We start from the raw sequence: 19,335 nt of genomic DNA on the forward strand, positions 1-19,335 counted from the left end.
ATGGGCGGGGTTGGCAGGTGGGCTTAAGGGGGAGCGGAGTCGGGGGCGGGGCTATGGAGGGCGGAGCAGACCCTTAGTGCAAAGCTTTAAAGGAGCCGAGACTGGGGCGGGGCTGAGGAGTGTGAGGCCAGAGGGTGGAGCCAGGAGAGGGCCACAGAGGGCGAGGCAGGTGAGAATCCTAGTGCCTAGGTCCCTGGGTCCCTGCCTCGGAGACTGCGCAGGCGTAACTGCTCGGCTGTTGGTTCGCGGCGTCCTCGCACGGGAATTGGTCGAGGAGCGCTCCGGAGTGTGTGGTCCCCGTGGCGTCCGGGCCTCTCGGGCGGCTGGGGCAGGCCTGTCCTCGCGTGCTTTGGGCGGACACTCTCTCAAGTGGCTCCAGGGCCTCGGGGTCCCAGGGTCGGTCTAAGAGCACAGGGGCTGTTGGGTCGCGGGCCTCGGGTCAGGCTTATCGAGCCCGGGCTGCCACTGCCCCCCGGCGGCGTGACGCCTCGCTGCAGCCGTGAGAGGAAGCGGCTCGGACCGTCCTGCTCCGGTGTCTAGCCCCGCGCCGGTCTGCGTGGCCACCACTGCTGCAGCCCCGGCAGAGTGTGGTATCCGGTAAGGAAAGACGCTACTTGGTGCTCTGCGTCCTCAGAAATTTGAAATTTATCATAATTATTTTGCAAAACGAGCTTCAGTTACTTTGTCCAGCTCTGAGTCCTTTCGCGAACTTGTCTCGAAATGGCGTTGCGTTTGTGGATCAAGAAGGGGCATCGATACCGTCACCCTAGTGGAGGCTTCCACCCAGGAACAAAGTAAGTCGCGTTTGTTTTTAACTTCTGTTTTTCGCAGTAAGGAAAATTAGAGTAGGTCCTATAGATTATGTCTAAATTTTCCTAACTAATTTGCTTTCTGTTGCTTTGTGAAGGGACGTGGTTTTGCATTGTATGTACTAACTGGCATGGTGTTTTTTCTTCTAAGGATATTATTGGCTTTTCCAAACTATTTTATTGACGTTAAATACACATAATATAAAACCAACCATTTTATGCTACCACCACCTTTATCAAGTTCCAAAATACTTTCACCACAAAAGAAAACCTGATACCCATTAAGTAATCAGTACCTATTCCCCCTCCTCCAACTCCCCACTCCCCCAACCAATATGTGGTCTTCTGGGTCTGGCTGCTTTCACTTAGAATAATGTTTTCAGGGGTAACTTACATTGTAGTATCTATCAGGACTTCATTCCTTTTTTAGGCTGAGTAATATTCCTTTCTATAGGCCTGTCACATTTTTTTTATCCATTCATGTGTTGATGGACATTTGGATTGTTTCTGCTTTTTGCCTATTGTGTGAATAGTGCTATGAACATTGGTGTACAGCAGGTTGTCCAATAATGCTATTTTGTCACACATTGATGAGATGTTGTGGGAACTTAATGCTTCCTTATATCCATTAACCTATAGTAAAATTGTTTTCGTTATACATCATTTTGCTTAGTCGCAGAACCTATCGATGATGTTAAATGAGGAGTTACTACTGTACAAGTATTTGTTTGAATACCTATTTTCAGATCTTTCAGGTATATATACATAGAAGTGAAATTGTTGGGTCAAGTAGTGAGTCTATGTTAAACTTTTTGAGGAACCACCAAAAAATTTTCCACAACAGCTGCCCATTTTACATTCCCAACAGCAATACACAAGAATTCCAATTTCTCCACCTTCTTGCCAACACTTATCTTTCAGGAAGGAAGGGAGGAAGGGAGGAAGGGAGGCAGGGAGGGAAAAAGAAAAGGAAAGGAAAGGGAAAGGGAAAGGGAAAAGGAAAGAAAGAAATTGCACTCATTCTAGTGGATGTGAAGTTTCTCATTGTGGTTTTTATTCGCATCTCCCTAGTGGCTAGAGATGTTAAAAATCTTTTCATGGGTTTGTTGTCCCTGTGTATATCTTTGGAGAAATACCATAACTGTTCAAAACTTATGTCCACTTTTTACTTGCCCTGCATGCCTTTTTGTTGTTCAGTTATAAGAATTCTTTATATATTTTGGATACTAGGCTTTATCAGATATATGATTTGCAAGTATTTTCTGCCATCCTGTAGAAAATCTTTTCATAAGATTTTAATGTTGATGATGTTCAATTTTTTTTCCTTTATGCTCATGCTTTTGGTGTCATATTTAAGAAACCATTACAAATATTATAAAGATTAACACCTGCATTTCCCTCTGAGCATTTTATAGTTTCATCTCTTACACTTAGAGATTTGATCCAAATTGATTTTTCTATATGGTATGTGATATGGGTTTAACTTTATTGTTTTACATGTGGATATTCATATTTGCCAGCATTCGTTGAAAGGCCTGTTCTATTCCTATTGACTCATTTTGGCACTCTTTATTTTAAAATTGTATTTTATTGATTATGCTATTACAGTTGTCCCAATTTTTCCCCTTTCCCCACCCACCACACAGCCACCCCCACACCTCAGGAATCCCCATGCCATTGTTCATGTCCATGGGTCATGGGTAAAAGTTCATTGGCTACTCCATTTCCTATACTGTACTTTAAGTACCCATGGCTATTCTGTAACTATGTTTTTGTACTTCTTAATCCCCTTACCTCCTCACCCACTCTCCCCCGACACCCCCTTCCCATCTGGCAACCATCAAAACGCTCTCCGTATTCATGATTCTGTCTATGTTCCCCGTGTTTGCTTAGTTTGTTTTTTAGATTCAATTGTTGATAGATATGTATAATTGCCATTTTGTTATTCATAGTTTTGATCTTATTCTTAAAGAAGTCCCTTTAACATTTCATGTAATAATGGTTTGGTGATGATGCACTCGTTTAGTTTTTCCTTGTCTGGGAAGCTCTTTATCTGCCCTTCATTTCTAAATGACAGCTTTGCTGGATAGAGCAACCTTAGCTGTAGGTCCCTGCTTTTCATGACTTTGAATATTTCTTGTCAATCCCTTCTAGTCTGCAAAGTTTCTTTTGTGAAAGCAGCTGACAGTCTTGTGTCCCCTGTAGGTAACTAATGGCTTTTCTTTCTCCGGTTTTAAGATTCTCTTTTTCTCTTTAACCTTTGCCATTTTAATTATGACATGTCTTGAAGTAGGCCTCTTTTTATATATATATATATATATATATTTATTGATTATGCTATTACAGTTGTCCCATTTCCGCCCCTTCACTCAACTCCATCCTGCCCACCCCCTCCCTCCCACATTCCCCCCCTATAGTTCATGTCCATGGGTCATACTTATAAGTTCTTTGTCTTCTACATTTCCTACACTATTCTTACCCTCCCCCTGTCTATTTTCCACCTATCATTTATGCTATTTATTCTCTGTACCATTCCCCCCTCTCTCCCCCTCCAAATTCCCTATTGATAACCCTCCATGTGATCTCCATTTCTGTGGTTCTGTTTCTGTTCTAGTTGTTTGCTTAGTTTGCTTTTGTTTTGGTTTTAGGTGTGGTTGTTAATAACTGAGTTTGCTGTCATTTGTACTGTTCATATTTTTTATCTTCTTTTTCTTAGATAAATCCCTTTAACATTTCATATAATAATGGCTTGGTGATGATGAACTCCTTTAACTTGACCTTATCTGAGAAGCACTTTATCTTCCCTTCCATTCTAAATGATAGCTTTGCTGGTTAGAGCAATCTTGGATGTAGGCCCTTGCCTTTCATGACTTGGAATACTTCTTGCCAGTCCCTTCTTGCCTGTAAGGTCTCTTTTGAGAAATCAGCTGACAGTCTTATGGGAACTCCTTTGTGGGTAACTGTCTCCTTTTCTCTTGCTGCTTCTAAGATTCTCTCCTTCTGTTTCATCTTGGGTAATGTAATTATGATGTGCCTTGGTGTGTTCCTCCTTGGGTCCAGCTTCTTTGGGACTCTCTGAGCTTCCTGGACTTCCTGGAAGTCTATTTCCTTTGCCAGACTGGGGAAGTTCTCCTTCATTATTTGTTCAAATAAGTTTTCAATTTTTTGTTCTTCCTCTTCTCCTTCTGGCACCCCTGTGATCCGGATGTTGGAACGTTTCGAGATGTCCTGGAGGTTCCTAAGCCTCTCCTCATTTTTCTGAATTCTTGTTTCTTCCTTCTTTTCTGGTTGGATGTTTCTTCCTTCTGGTCCACACTGTTGATTTGAGTCCCAGTTTCCTTCGCATCACTGCGAAGGAAACTGTACATTTTCCCTGTACATTTTCCTTTGTTTCTCTTAGCATAGGCTTCATTTTTTCATCTAGTTTTTGAACAAATTCAACCAATTCTGTGAGCGTCTTAATAACCAGTGTTTTGAACTGTGCATCCGATAGGTTGGCTATCTCTTCCTCGCTTAGTTGTATTTTTTCTGGAGCTTTGATCTGTTCTGTCATTTGGGCCATTTTTTTTTGTCTTGGCGCGTCTGTTACTTAAAGGGGCAGAGCCTTAGATGTTCACCAGCGTGGGGTAACACTGGTGGCTGTGCTGTGACGCTGTACGTGGTGGAGGGGCCGACAGGGAGCAATGGCGCCCGCTCCACTCTCCACCAGATTTCAGTGACTCCCTCCACTACCCACAATCAAATTGGGCCCCTCTGGTGCTGGTTTCCGAGTGGGTGGGCTTGTGCACGCCATAGGCCCCTGTGGGTCTCTCCAACAACCTCTCCTGTGAGGCTGGGAGTCTCTCCTGCTGCCGCCCCAACCCCCACAGGCGTTTTCAATCAGAGGTTTGAGGCTTTATTTCCCCAAGCTGGAGCCCTGGGTTACGCAGTCTGCTTCACTCCCCACCGTTCGTCCCGGTTTATCTGTGCGTGTGTGTGTGGGGGGTGGGCCGCAGGGTACTACCTGCCGCTCTGCCTGCCCCTTTCTCCGCCACTCTGAGTCCGGCCCTCTCGGTTTATATGTGTGCAAATGTGGGGCCACAGGGTCTGCTAGTGGTCAGACTGCCTGCGCCGTTCATCCCACACTCCGCCAGTCTCGGTCCCGCCACGGCTATGTGAGTCCTTTCCGCCCCGGTGCCCGTCTCTGCCCCTCCTACCGGTCTGGATGTATGTTTCTTTTTTATCTACTTGGTGTCAGACTTCCTTGCCGTTCAATTTTCTGTCAGTTCTGGTTGTGCGAGGAGGCGCAGTGTGTCTACCTACGCCGCCATCTTGGTTCTCTGAAGTAGGCCTCTTTGCATCCATCTTATTTGAGACTCTATGTGCTTCCTGGACTTGCATGTCTATTTCCTTCACCAAATTAGGGACATTTACTTTCATTATTTTTGCAAATAGATTTCCAATTTCTTGCTCTTTCTCTTCTCCTTCTTCTACCACTATGATGTGAATGTTGGAACTCCTGAAGTTTTTCCAAGGCTCATTACACTGTCCTTGTTCTTTTGGATTCTTTATACTTCTTGTTGTTCTGATTGGTTGTTTTTTTTTTCTTCCTTATGTTCCAAATCATTGATCTAGAACATCCACTCAACTATTGTTTCTCTGTAAATTGTTCTTTATTTCACTTACTGTATCCATCATTTCTGACTGGATCTATTTTATGCTGTTGAGGTCCTCACTAAGTTCCTTGAGTATTCTTATAACCAGGGTTTTGAACTCTGCATCTGATAGATTGCTTATCTCCATTATATTTAGTTCTTTTTCTAGAGTTTTGATCTGTTTTTTCATTTGGGCCATATTTCTTTGTCTCTTCATTTTGTCAGTCTCCTTGTGTTTGTTTCTAGGTATTAGGTAGAGCTGCTATGACTCCCTGTTTTGGCAGCATGGCATAATATAGTAGGCGTCATGCAGGGTCCAGTGGCAAGCCTCCCCTATCACCCAAGTTGGGTACTCAAGGTGCACCCTTTGTGTAGGCTGAATACTCACTCCTCTTGTAGTTGAGCCTTGTTTGCTGTTGGTCAATGGGAGGAATTTACTCAGGCCAGTCAGCTGCAAAGACTGGCTATGCCCACTGATCACCAACCTCCACTCTCTGTAGAGGACCAGCTATGCTAGAATAGGACAGTGGTGCTCCAACAGGGTCTGTAGCTGTCCAGTGGATGCACAGGCTCTTGGGTTTCCTGGGTTGTACAGGCCAAGGTCAGCCCCAACCTGTGTTCTGCTCTGGGCCACTCTGTATGAGCTATAAAACAATCTGAGATGGCTGCTACTTGTACTGGACTTGGATATTCCCAGGTGAAGCCAAGCTGTGAATCTAGGCTGGCTGCTGCTAGTGCTGGGCCTGGGGACACTTAGCAAGAGGTACGGGGTAGGGATGGGGGGCTGGCTGTTGTTTGTCTGAGAGGATTTAGGAAGTTGTGAAGCATGAGGCAAGACCAGCCATTCATATGGAAAAGTCACTGTTAACAGCTTGGGTGAGCCTGTAAGCTGGGTGAAATGGAGTCTCAGGAGACCTCCAGGGCTGGGCAAACAATGTTAGCCAGGTTGATGGAGTCTCAGATTTGGCACCTGCCTGCCAGCTCTGTAACTCTGTGGGAGGAGGATTCATTAAAGGGACAATGGCCTCTGCCTGCATTTCTGTCTGGGAGAAAGCTATCCCCAGCTCTCACTTTGATGCCAGACACTTCGGTTCCTCACCATATGACACTGGTGTCTTTCAGACTGCTACACCAGTCCTGGAACTCAGGGGGAGTGAGTCTAAGTAAGTCGGTTTGTGAGTTCTTTAAGAGGAACTGCTTGGGACTCCAGAAGTTTCTTCCACCTACTCAATCCCCACTGCTGTTTGCAGCCAGAAGTTATGGGAACTGCTTATCTTTCTGGCACTGGAACCCTGGGCTGGGGGGACTGGTGTGGGGCTGAGACTCCTCGCTCCCAAGATATCCCTCCTGAATTTTTATCCACCACATGTGGTTGTGGGACCAGCCTATTCCGTTTCTCCTCTCCTGCTACCAGTCTGGATGGATGTGGTTTCTTTAACCCCGTAGCTGTCAGGTTTCCATTCAGCTCAATTTCTGATGGTTCTGAGTGATGGATGTTCTATATTTTAGTTGTAATTTTGATGTGGTTGTGCAAGTAAGTGAGCCGTGTTTACTCTGACGCCATCTTGACTACTGTCCATGTTGATGCTCTTAATGAAACAATTGTATGGTTACTATTTAGACTCTCAATTTTATTCCATTGCTCTATATGTCTATCCTAATGCCATTACCACACTGTCTTTTTTTTTTTTTCAAGGCAAAACAATACCTTCCTTTATTTTCTTAGCAATAGTATTAAAAAGCTAACATTGTGGGGCTAGCGTTATATTCTTTTTTTTATTTTAATTTTTTATTGTTATTCAATTACAGTTGTGTGCCTTTTCTCCCCATCCCTCCACCCCACAGCAGCTGAACCCCCTCCCTCCCCCACCTCCACCCTCCCCCTTGATTTTGTCCATGTGTCCTTTATAGTAGTTCCTGTAATCCCCTCTCCTCACTGTCCCCTCCCCACTCCCGCCCCCCGCCCATTGTTAGATTGTTCTTAACTTCAATGTCTCTGGTTATATTTTGTTAACTTTTTTTCTTATATTTATTATGTTCCAGTTAAAGGTGAGATCATATGGTATTTGTCCCTCACCGTCTGGCTTATTTCACTTAACATAATGCTCTCCAGTTCCATCCATGCTGTTGCAAAGGGTATAAGCTCCTTCTTTCTCTCTGCTGCATAGAATTCCACTGTGTAAATATACCATAGTTTTTGGATCCACTCGTTTGCTGATGGGCACTTAGGTTGCTTTCAGTACTTGGCTATTGTAAATTGTGCTGCTATGAACATTGGGGTGCACAGGTTCTTTTGGATTGGTGTTTCAGGGTTCTTAGGGTATAATCCCAGCAGTGGAATTGCTGGGTCAAAGGGCAGTTCCATTTTTAGTTTTCTGAGGAAATTCCATACTGTTTTCCACAGTGGCCTCACCAGTCTGCATTCCCGCCAACAGTACACTAGGGTTCCCTTTTCTCCTCATCCTCTCCAACATTTGTTTGTGGATTTGTTTATGTTGGCCACTCTGACTGGTGTGAGGTGGTACCTCATTGTGGTTTTAATTTTGCATCTCTCTGATGGCTAGTGATGCTGAGCATCTTTTCATATGTCTCTGGGCCCTCTGTATGTCTTCCTTGGAGAAATGTCTGTTCAAGTCCTTTGCCCATTTTTTAATTGGGTTGTTTGTCTTCCTGGAGTGGAGTCTTGTGAGTTCTTTATATATTTTGGAATCAGGCCCTTGTCTGAGGTATCATTAGCAAATATGTTTTCCCATACTGTTGGTTCTCTTTGTAATTTGGTGCTGTTTTCTTTAGCCATGCAGAAGCTTTTTATTTTGATGAGGTCCCATTTGTTTATTCTTTCCTTTAAGTCCCTTGCTTTAGGGGACATGTCTGTGAGGATGCTGCTGCGTGGAATGTCTGAGATTTTCCTGCCAATGTTTTCCTCGAGGACTTTTATGGTGTTACGACTTATATTTAAGTCTTTTATCCATCTTGAGTTTATTTTTGTGTATGGCGTAAGTTGGTGATCGAGTTTCATTTTTTTTGCATGTAGCTGTCCGGATCTCCCAACACCATCTGTTGAAGAGGCTGTTTTTGCTCCATTTTATGCTCCTGCCTCCTTTGTCAAATATTACTTGACGATACAGACTTGAGTTTATTTCTGGGCTCTCTGTTCTGTTCCATTGGTCTATGTGCCTGTTTTTATGCCAGTACCAGGCTGTTTTGATTACAGTGGCCTTGTAATACAGTTGGATATCAGGTATTGTGATCCCTCCTGCTTTGTTCTTCTTTCTCAAAATTGCTGCAGCTATTCAGGGTCGTTTATGGTTCCATATAAATTTCTGAAATGTTTGTTCTATATCTGTGAAATATGTCATGGGTACTCTAATAGGGATTGCATTGAATCTATAAATTGCTTTGGGTAGTATGGCCATTTTGATGATGTTAATTCTTCCAATCCAAGAGCATGGTACATGCTTCCATTTCTTTGTGTCTTCCTTAATTTCTTTCTTCAGTGTTGTGTAGTCTTCTGAGAACAGGTCTTTTACCTCCTTGGTTAGGTTTATTCCTAGGTACTTTATTTTTCTTATTGCTATATCAAATGGGATTTTTTTTCCTGATTTCTGTTTCTGCAGTTTCATTGTTAGTATACAGGAATGCCTTTGATTTCTGAGTATTGACTTTGTATCCAGCTGTTTTGCCAAATTCATTTATTAGGTCGAGTAGTTTTTTGGTGGAGTCTATAGGATTTTCCATGTACACTATCATGTCATCTGCAAACAGTGACAGTTTCATTTCCTCCTTTCCAATTTGGATGCCTTTTATTGCTTTTTCTTGTCTGATGTGGCTAGGACTTCCAATACTATGTTGAATAGGAGTGGTGAGAGAGGGCATCCTTGTCTTGTTCCTGATCTTAGTGGGAAAGCTCTAAGTTTTTGTCCATTGAGTATGATGTTGGCTGTAGGTCTCTCATCTATGGCCTTTATTATGTTGAGGAATGCTCCCTTTATTCCCACTTTGCTGAGTGTTTTTATCAGAAATGGGTGCTGTATCTTATCAAATGCTTTTTCCGCATCTATTGATATGATCATGTGATTTTTGTCTTTGCTGTTGTTGATGTGGTGTATTATGTTTATTGATTTGAGGATATTGTACCATCCTTGCATCCCTGGGATGAATCCCACTTGGTCATGGTGTATGGTCTTTTTAATGTATTGCTGGATGCGGTTTGCCAAAATTTTGTTGAGAATTTTAGCGTCTATGTTCATCAGCGATATTGGCCTGAAGTTTTCTTTCTTCATTGTGTCTTTATCTGGTTTGGGGATTAGGATGATGCTGGCTTCATAAAAAGAGTTTGGGAGTCTTCCATCAGTTTGGATTTTTTCGAATAGTCTGCGAAGGATAGGGGTTAGCTCTTCCTTAAATGCTTTGTAGAATTCTCCTGTGAAACCATCTGGTCCAGGGCTTTTGTGTGTTGGGAGTGTTTTGATGACTGCTTCAATTTCATCTGCTGTTATTGGTCTGTTCAGGTTTTCTGCTTCTTCATTCAGTTTTGGAAGATTATATTTTTCTAGAAATGTGTCCATTTCACCTAGGTTTTCCAATTTCTTGGCATACAGTTCTTCATAGTAATTTCTTACAATCCTTTGTATTTCTGTGGTATCAGTTGTAATCTCTCCTCTTTCATTTCTAATTGTGTTTATTTGGATCCTCTCTCTTTTTTTCTTGATGAGCCTACTTAAAGGCTTGTCAATTTTGTTTATCTTTTCAAAGAACCAGCTCCTGGATTCATTGATCCTTACAATTGTGCTTTTAGTCTCTATGTCATTTAACTCTGCTCTGATCTTGGTTATTTCCTTCCTTCTGCTTGCTCTGGGCTGTCTTTGTTGTTGTTCCTTGAGTTCTTGTAGGCGTAGGGTTAGGTTGTTTGTTTGAAATGTTTCTATCTTTTTAAGGTAGGCCTGTATTGCTATGAACTTCCTTCTCAGGACTGCCTTTGCTGTGTCCCATAGGTTGTGGGTTATTGTGAGTTCATTTTCATTTGTTTCCAGAAAGTTTTTGATTTCTTCCCTAATCTCATTCTTGACCCATTCATTGTTTAATAGCATGCTATTCAGTCTCCATGATTTTGAGTGTTTTGGGTTTTTTCCTTTGGGGTTGGTTTCTAGTTTCAGTCCCTTGTGGTCAGAGAAAATGCTTGATATGATTTCAATTTTCTTGACTTTGTTGAGGCTTGCTTTGTGTCCTATCATGTGATCTATCTTTGAAAAAGTTTCATGTACACTTGAAAAGAATGTGTATTTTGCTTCTTTGGGATGAAAAGCTCTATATATATCAGTTAAGTCCATCTCATCTAGGGTATTGTTAAGTGACACAGTATCCTTCTTGATATTTTGTTTGGAAGACCTGTCCATTTTTGACAGTGGGGTGTTAAAGTCCCCTACTATAATTGTGTTGCTGTCAATATCTTTCTTGAAGTCCTCCAAGATTTTCTTTATGTATTTGGGTGCTCCTATGTTGGGTGCATATATATTTCCAATGTTTATGTCTGTTTGGTGGATTCTTCCTTTGAGTATTATGAAGTGACCTTCTGGGTCTCTCTTTATGGCCCTTCTTTTGAAGTCTATTTTGTCTGATATGAGTATTGCTACCCCTGCTTTTTTTTTTCCTGTCTGTTTGCTTGGAAAATTTGTTTCCAGCCCTTCACTTTCAGTCTGTGTAGGTCTTTTGTCCTGAGATGGGTCTCTTGTAGGCAGCATATGTGTGGGTCATGTTTTCTTATCCATTCAGCTATTCTATGTCTTTTGATTGGAGCATTTAATCCATTTACATTTAAGGTTATTATTGATAGGTATTTATTCATTACAGATTCTTTGTACCTGTGTTCTTCCCTCTTTCTCTCTTTTCCTTCTTTTCCTTACAGCAGCCCCTTTAGCATGTCTTGCAGAGCTGGTTTGGTGGAATTGTATTCTTTTTAGACTTCTTTTGTCTGGGAAACTCTTTATTTGGCCTTCTATCTTGATTGAGAGCCTTGCTGGGTAAAGTAGCCTTGGTTGCAGGCCTCTGGTTCTCATTACTTGGAATATTTTTTGCCATTCTCTTCTGGCTTGGAGCATTTCCATTGAGAAGTCAGTTGCTAACCTTATTGGGGCTCCCTTGTATGTTACTTCCTATTTCTTCCTTGCTGCCTTTAAGATCCTCTCTTTGTCTTGGAATTTTGCCATTTTAATTATGATGTGTCTTGCAGTGGGCCTCTTTGGGTTCCTCTTGATTGGGACTCTCTTTGTTTCCTGGATTTGGATGACATTTTCTCTCATCAGATTAGGGAAATTTTCCATCATTACTTTTTCAAACATGTTTTCTATCCCTTGCTCTTCTTCTTCTCCTTCTGGTATTCCTATTATATGGATAATGTTACGTTTCATGTTGTCCTGCATTTCCCTTAATCCCTCTTCATTCTTTCTGAGCCTCTTTTTTTCTTGCTCTTTCTGGGTGTTTTTTTTCTACTTTGTCCTCCAGCTCGCTGATCCGATCCTCTGCTTCATCAAGTCTGCTTTTCATTTCTTCTGCTGTGTTCTTCAATTCAGAAATTGTATTCTTCATTTCCTCTTGGCCCTTGTTGATAGTTTCTATTTCCTTTTTCATGTTAATATAGTTTGCAGTGAGTTCATTGTAGTTTCCCTGTAGTTTCTGGTAATTCTCTGTGAGCTCAGTGAGCTTCCTGATAACCATTGCTTTGAACTCAGTATCTGATAGTTGAGTTGCCTCTTTTTCAGTTAGCATTCTTTCTGAGACTTCCTCCTCTCCTTTCATTTGGGGATTGTTTCTTCGTCTTCCCATTGTTTGTGAGACTCTTCTTGTTAGCCTCTGCTTCTTAAATTGATCTATTCTGACTCCCTGGGTTTATGGTATGAACTTCTATGGTAGAATGCCAATGGGATTCAGTGGTGCTGTCTCCTTAATCTCCTGTGCTCACTGGTCTTGAGCTGACGTTTATGGGTGTAACACGGTCTAACTCTGGTCTTTTCAGCACTCCAGGTTTTGTTGTCTCACCTGTGGGAAAAAGAGAAGGGGGGGGGAAGAAGGGAAGGAGGGGAAAAGGGAATAGAAAAGGAAAGGAAGGAAGGAAGAAGGAATAAAGAAAGATCGGAGGCAAGATAAGAAGGAATTTTAACAAAAATTAAAACAAAAGAATAAATAAAAGAAGGCAGGAAGAAGGAATAAAAAAGGTAAAGGATGGAAGGAAGAAGGAATAAAAAAAGAAAGAAGGACAGAAAGGAAGAAGAAATTCAGGGGGAAAGGAGGAAAGAAAAAAAAAAAGTCTTCTGCTGGCTTTAAACCGGTCAGATCAGTTCTGCTGGTCTTCCTGTCTGTGAAATGGGAGGGGGTGGTTGGAAGGATTGGTTTCACTTTTTCCCTTCATGAGCCACACTCTTTGCTGTTGTTCGGCCTACAGTCCAGTTCCTCAGGGTCCTTCTGCTCCCCACTAGGCCTTTAGTTCACCAGTTGTGCTGTCCTTGAGTTGCACCAATTAGGGGCAACTCACACTCCCCCTTCTTGCTCTTTGCTGTCTTGGATGCTAGGGGCTCTCCGTGCTGCTCTGGGGTAGTTCAGCCCCCTACTGAGTCGAGTCTTTCCGGGGAATGCAGTCTCCCCTAGCCCTGCAGCTCCCCTCTGCTGGGTGTTCTGCCTTAGTCCTAAAGAGCCAGTAGGCCCTGCAGGGCTCTGTGCACAGGGCCTAGGTAGGAGTCGTTCAGAACCGGTGCTTTTAGGTGTGGTCCCTTGCAGGCAGCATGGCTGCCGCTTTGGGCCTGGGTTGCGCACGGCCGGCTGGTCCGCTGCTCTGGGCCTGAGTTGCACGGGGCCTGCTGGTCCGCCGCCTTGGGACTGAGTCGCGCAGCGGGCTGGTCTGCTGCCTGGGGCTTGTGCGTGGGGCAGCTAGCCTCTGCTCCCGGTGTGTACCCACCTGAGGTTTCAGGTGTGGGTGCCCCGCCAGGGTCTCAGGTGTGGGCGGCCAGCTGGGATTTCAGCTGTAGGCCCCCAGTCCGCTAATCTGGGTGCGCACAACCGGGCTTCAGGTGAGCGCCAGGGGCTGCTTATCCCGAGTTCACAGTCCAGGGGCTGAGTGGGGAGGAGTGCCAGAGGCCGCGGCTGCTGCGGGGAGTTCTCTAACTAGCCGCTGAGTGCCTCTATTTTCTTTTTCTTTTTGAGAACTTCTTCCTATTCAAGCCCCCCTGGTCCAAACAAGCACCTGGCTGCTCACACAGCTCGGCGTGGCGCTCTCCCAAGAATCCTGCAGCAGACCCTGCTCCCAGGCTGGGGCTTCAGCCACCCTGGTCCCCGTGCAGGTCCCAGGGACCTTATTGTCCTTAAGCACTCTTCTTACCGTCAGATCTTTCAATGTCCTCTATATTTGGTTTCCGATCTTCATATATGCTGGAACACCATTGGCTGTTTGCTCTGTTCCTCAGATCAGCTAGGTGTTTCACTGGTGCTGAGGGGAAGTGGACTCTGCTCCCACCTATCTCGCCACCATCTGCTGCCTCAATCCACCACACTGTCTTAATAACTGTACCTTCGTAGTACATTTTGAAACTGAGAAGTGTGAATCCTCCAACTTCATTCTTCTTTTTCAAGATTGTTTAGACTATTTGGGGTACTAGCAATTCCATATGAATTTTAGGGTCACTTTTTCTGTTTCTGCAAAAAAAAAATACTTTGGGGGTTTTGGTAGGGATTGCTTTCAGTATGTAGAATTCTTTGGGAATATTGTCATCTTAACAATATTACGTCTCTCAACCCTTGAACACAAGATGTCTTTCCATTTTTTAGGTTGTCTTTAATTTCTTTCCAAAGGATTTTATGGTTTGAGGTTCACAAGTCTTGTACTGCCTTGATTGAACTTATTTCTATTTTATTCTTTTTGATGGTATTGTAAGTAGAATGATTTTATAAACTTCCTTCTTAGATTGCTCATAGCTAGTGCATAGATACTGATTTTTTAAAATATTGATCTTGTATCCTACAACTTTGCTGAATTTCTTTATCCTCAAGAAAATACCAGCAGATGAATGTAGCAGTATATTAAAATGATTATACAACATGATCACATAAGATTTATCCAAGGAATATAAGGATAGTTCAACATACAAAAATCAACTGCTGTAATATTACTAGTAGGGAGGGGGGGAAATGCAATTATCTCAATAAATGCAGGAAAACTTTTGACAAAATTCAACATCGTTTCATGATTAAAAACACTTAAACTAGGAATAGAAGACTTCCAGTCAAGATGGAAGCGTAGTAAACATGCCTCTCCTTGTACAACTACAGCAAAAATTACAACTAGGCCCTGACTGGTGTGGCTCAGTGGATTGAGTGCCAGCCTGCAAACCACAGGGTTGCTGGTTCGATTCCCAGGCAGGGCACATGCCTGGGTTGTGGGCCGGGTCCCTAGTTGGGGATGTGCAAGAGTCAACCACACATCAACGTTTCTCTCCCTCTCTTTCTCCCTCCCTTCCCCTCTTTCTAAAAATAAATAAATAAAACATTTTAAAAATTGCAACTAGGTTACAATACAAATATCACCCAGAATCGTTAGAAAACTGAGGTTTATGGAAGTCTGACAACAAAGGATTTAAGAAAGCCACATTCATCCAGATGGGTAGGAGGGGAGGAGATGCGGAGATGTGGAGTGGGACAGAGGTGCAGTACAGCAGTCCACATTCACATGTGGTGGATAAAAATTGGGAGGGATAACTCAGGAGTGAGGGATCCCAGCCCTAGACCAGACCACCTAGCCCAGGGTTCCAGTGCCAGGAAGATAAATCTCCGTAACTTCTGCCTGTAAAAACCAGTGGGGGTTGGCACAGCAGAAGAAGCTTCAGGATTCATAGAAGACTCTTCTTAAAGGGCCTGAAATGGACTTAAGACTTAGACAGATTTGCTCCCTCTGGGATTCAGCACCAGGGCAAGCTGGAAGAGCACCAGTGGCATACGGGGAGAAACTGAAGTTACTGGTATCAGAGTGAGTGACAGGAGACAGCTTCCTCCTAGACAAAACTCCAGATGCCAGGCAGCGGTATTGTCCCCTCTCTGAGCCCTCCCCTACACACAGCCACAGAGCAGTGACATGGGTTGCTCCTCCTGGGAGATTACCTAAGGACCACCCCATATAACTTATAGGAGCACTTGTCTACAATAGGCCATGCTACTAAGACAGGGATTCAAAGCAGCTCCACCTAACACACAGAAACAAACACAGGGAGGCTGCCAAAATGAGGAGACAAAGAAATATGGCCCAAATGAAAAAACAGAACAGAACACCAGAAAAGGAACTAAATGAATGGAGATAAACAACCTGTCAGAAGCAGAGTTCAAAACACTACTGGTCAGGATGCTCAAGGAATATTGGGTACTTCAACAGCACAAAAGAAAGACCCAGGCAGAAATAAAGGTTACATTAAGTGAAATAAAGAATAATCTACAGGGGCCTTGGCTGGTGTGACTCAGTCGATTGGATGCCAACCTGTGAAAGAAAGGGTCACTGGTTGGATTCCCAGTCAGGGCACATGCCTGCGTTGTGAGCCAGGTCCCCAGTTGGGGAGGCACGAGAGGCAACCACGCATTGATGTTTTTCTCTCTCTCCCTCCCTTCCCCTCTGTCTAAAAATAAATAAATCTTAAAATAATAATAATAATCAACAGTGGAGGGGATGAAGACAAGAACCAAATCAACAATTTAGAACATAAGGAAGAAAAAACATTCAATAAAAACAGCAAGAAGAAAATAGAATTCAAAAAAAAATGAGGATAGGCTAAGGAGCCTCTGGGACATCTACCAATATCAGAGTCATAAGGGTGCCAGAGGAAAACAGGAAGAGAAGGGAATTGAAAACTTACTTTAAAAAAATAATGAAAGAAAACTTCCCTAATTTGGTGAAGGAAATGGACACACAAGTCCAGGAAGCACAGACAGTCCTAAACAACATGGACCCAATACACACCAAGACACATCAATATTACAATGCCAAAGGTTAAAGATAAAAAGAGAATCTTAAAAGCAGCAGCAAGAGAAAAGTAGTTAGTTACCTACAAAGGAGTTCCCATAAGACTGTCAGCTGATTTCTCAAAAGAAACTTTTCAGGCTAGAAGGGACTGCCAAGAAGTATTCAAAGTGATTAAAAAACAAGGACCTACAACCTAGATTACTCTATCCAGCAAAGCTGTCATTTAGAATGGAAGGGCAGATAAAGTGCTCCCCAGGCAAGGTCAAGTTAAAGAAGTACATCATCACCAAGCCCTTAGTATATGAAATGTTAAAGGGACTTATCTAAGGAAAAGAAGATGATCAAAAATATGAACAGCAAAATGACAACAAATTCACAACTATCAACAACTTAACCTGAAAGAAAACCCCAAAATAATGAAGGAGAACTTCCCCAATCTGGCAAAGGAAATAGACTTCCAGGAAGTTCAAGAAGCCCAGAGAGTCCCAAAGAAGTTGGACCCAAAGAGGAGCACACCAAGACACATCATATTACATTCCCCAAGATTAAGACAAAGAGACATCTTAAAAGCAGCAAGAAGGAAGGAAACATTTGCCTACAAAGGAGTGCTCATAGACTATCAGCTGATTTCTCAAAATCAGCAGGCAAGAAGGGCCTGGAAAGAAGTATCCCAAGTCATGAAAGGCAAGGACCTACACCCAAGATTACTCTATCCAGCAAAGCTTTCATTTAGAATGGAAGGGCAGACAAAGTGCTCCCCACACAAGGTAAAGCTAAAGGAGTTCATCATCACCAAGCCATTATTACATGAAATGTTAAAGGGACTTAAGAAAAATAAGAAGATCAAAACTATGAACATTAAAATGGCAACAAATTCACAACTATCAACAACTGAATTTTAAAAAGCAGTCTAAGCAAACAAGCAGAGCAGGAATAGAATCATAGATATGGAGATCACAAGGAGGGTTATCAGCAGGAAGGTGGGGGAAGGAGGGAAAAGGTACAGGGAATAAGAAGCATAAATGGTACGTACAAAATAGACAGGGAAATGTTAAGAACAGTATAGGAAATGAAGAAGCCAAAGAACTTCCATGTATGACATATGAACATGAACTAATGGGGGGGGGCGGGATTGCTGGAGAGAATGGCGGGTACCAGGTGGAGCGGGGCAAAGGGAGAAAAATTGGGACAACTCTAATAGCATAATCAATAAAATATATTTTAAAAACTAGGAATACAAGAAAAAAGTAGGTTTACAGTTGTTCCTCACCATGATAAAATGGGTTTTTGGAAAAACCCAAAACTAATATAATCAGTAGTGAAATACTAGAAGCTCTCCCTATAAGATCAGGAACAAGGCAAAGGTTCCCATTTTCACCACTTCTGTTTAGTATAGTACCAGAAGTTCTATCCAGAACAGTTAGGCAGAGAATGAAATGAGAGGCATCCAAAGTAGACAGGAAGATGGAAAACTATCTCTATTTGTGGATGGCATGATCTTATATGTAGAAATCCAAGGAATACACACACACACACACACATAACATTAGAACTAATAGTACCATGAGGATGTTTGTGTTTATATTCATTGGTGTCTAAATTTTTTTCTTGTGATATCTTTGTCTGACTTTGACATCAGGGTTATGCTGGCTTCATAGAATGAGTTAAGAGATGTTCCCTCCACTTCTATTTTTTGCAAGACTTTGGGATGGGTTCGTGTTAATTCCTTACTGTTTGGTGGAATACATCGGTGAAACTGTCTGGTTTTGGGCTTTCCTTTCTTGGGATGTTTTATGATTACTGACTCAATTCCTTTACTTGTTATAGAGCTATTCAGACTTTCTATTTCTCCTTGGGTCAATGTTGGTAGATTTTGTGTTTCCAGATATTCATCTGGGTTTCCTAATATGCTGGCATATATTGTCCATAGTATTCTCTTACCCTTTTTTTATTTCTGTAAAATCAGTAGTAATATTCTATTTTTCACTTATAATGTTAGTAATTTGAGTCTTCATTTTTCTTAGCCACTGTGTCTAAATAATTGTTCATTTTATTGATCTTTTCAAAGAGCCAGCTTGTATAGTAGATTTTATTTTGTTTCTGTGCTTTATTTCATTTGTCTCCACTTTGGGCCTCATTATTTCCTTACATCTACTGACTTTGAGTTTAGTTTGCTTTTCTTTTATTTGTTCCGTAAGGTGTAGTTAGGTGTTAATGGATTTGTTTTTATGTAGTAGTCATTTAGAGCTATAAATTTCCCTCAGAGCACTGCATTCCTGTAAGGTTTTGGGTTTTTTTTCCCCATTTCTGTAGTATCCAAGTATTTAAAAGCTTTCCTTTGTGATTTCTTCTTGGACTCATTGGTTATTTAAGAGCATGTCCTTTAATGTCCATATGTTCGGAATTTTCCACACACAAAAAACAATTTTGTTTTGTTACTGATTTCTAGTTTCATTCCATTATGGTCAAAGAAGATTCTTTGTATTTTTTCAGTTTGTTCAAATTTATTTTAAATTGTTTTGTGAGGACTTGTTTTGTGGCCTAACAACTGGTCTGTCCTTGAGAATATTCCACGTGCTGTTGAGAAGAATGTTTATTTTGCTTAGTGTTGGGTTAAATGTTCTATATATTTCGTTAGATCTAGGTAACTTAGTGTTCAAGTCCTCTATCTCCATACTGAATTTCTGTCTAGTTGTTCAATACATTATGAAAGTGGGGAATTAAAGTTTCCAATTATTGCTCTGGTTGGTGTGGCTCAGTGGATTGAATGCCAGCCTGCTAACCAAAGCATCACCGGTTCAATTCCCAGTCAGGGCGCATGCCTGGGTTGTGGGCCAGGTTCCCAGTAGGGGGCACACGAGAGGCAACCACACATTGATGTATCCCTCTCTTCCTCCCTTCC

At 42.3% G+C, this 19,335-nt stretch overlaps 1 long non-coding RNA gene across 3 annotated transcripts in view; it reads left to right on the forward strand.

Annotated features, from left to right (window-relative positions):
* Positions 1–131: 131 nt before the first annotated feature.
* The window catches only part of LOC123479316 (uncharacterized), a 60,293-nt gene continuing 41,089 nt past the window's right edge, over positions 132–19,335 (forward strand). For all 3 annotated transcript variants that reach the window (XR_008425644.1, XR_006654898.2, XR_006654900.2), the window contains exon 1: positions 132–794. This is a non-coding gene — a long non-coding RNA (uncharacterized lncRNA). The remainder of the gene's footprint in view (positions 795–19,335) is intronic.

This window comes from Desmodus rotundus, chromosome 12 (assembly GCF_022682495.2).
Source record: "Desmodus rotundus isolate HL8 chromosome 12, HLdesRot8A.1, whole genome shotgun sequence".
Taxonomy (NCBI): Eukaryota; Metazoa; Chordata; class Mammalia; order Chiroptera; family Phyllostomidae; genus Desmodus; species Desmodus rotundus.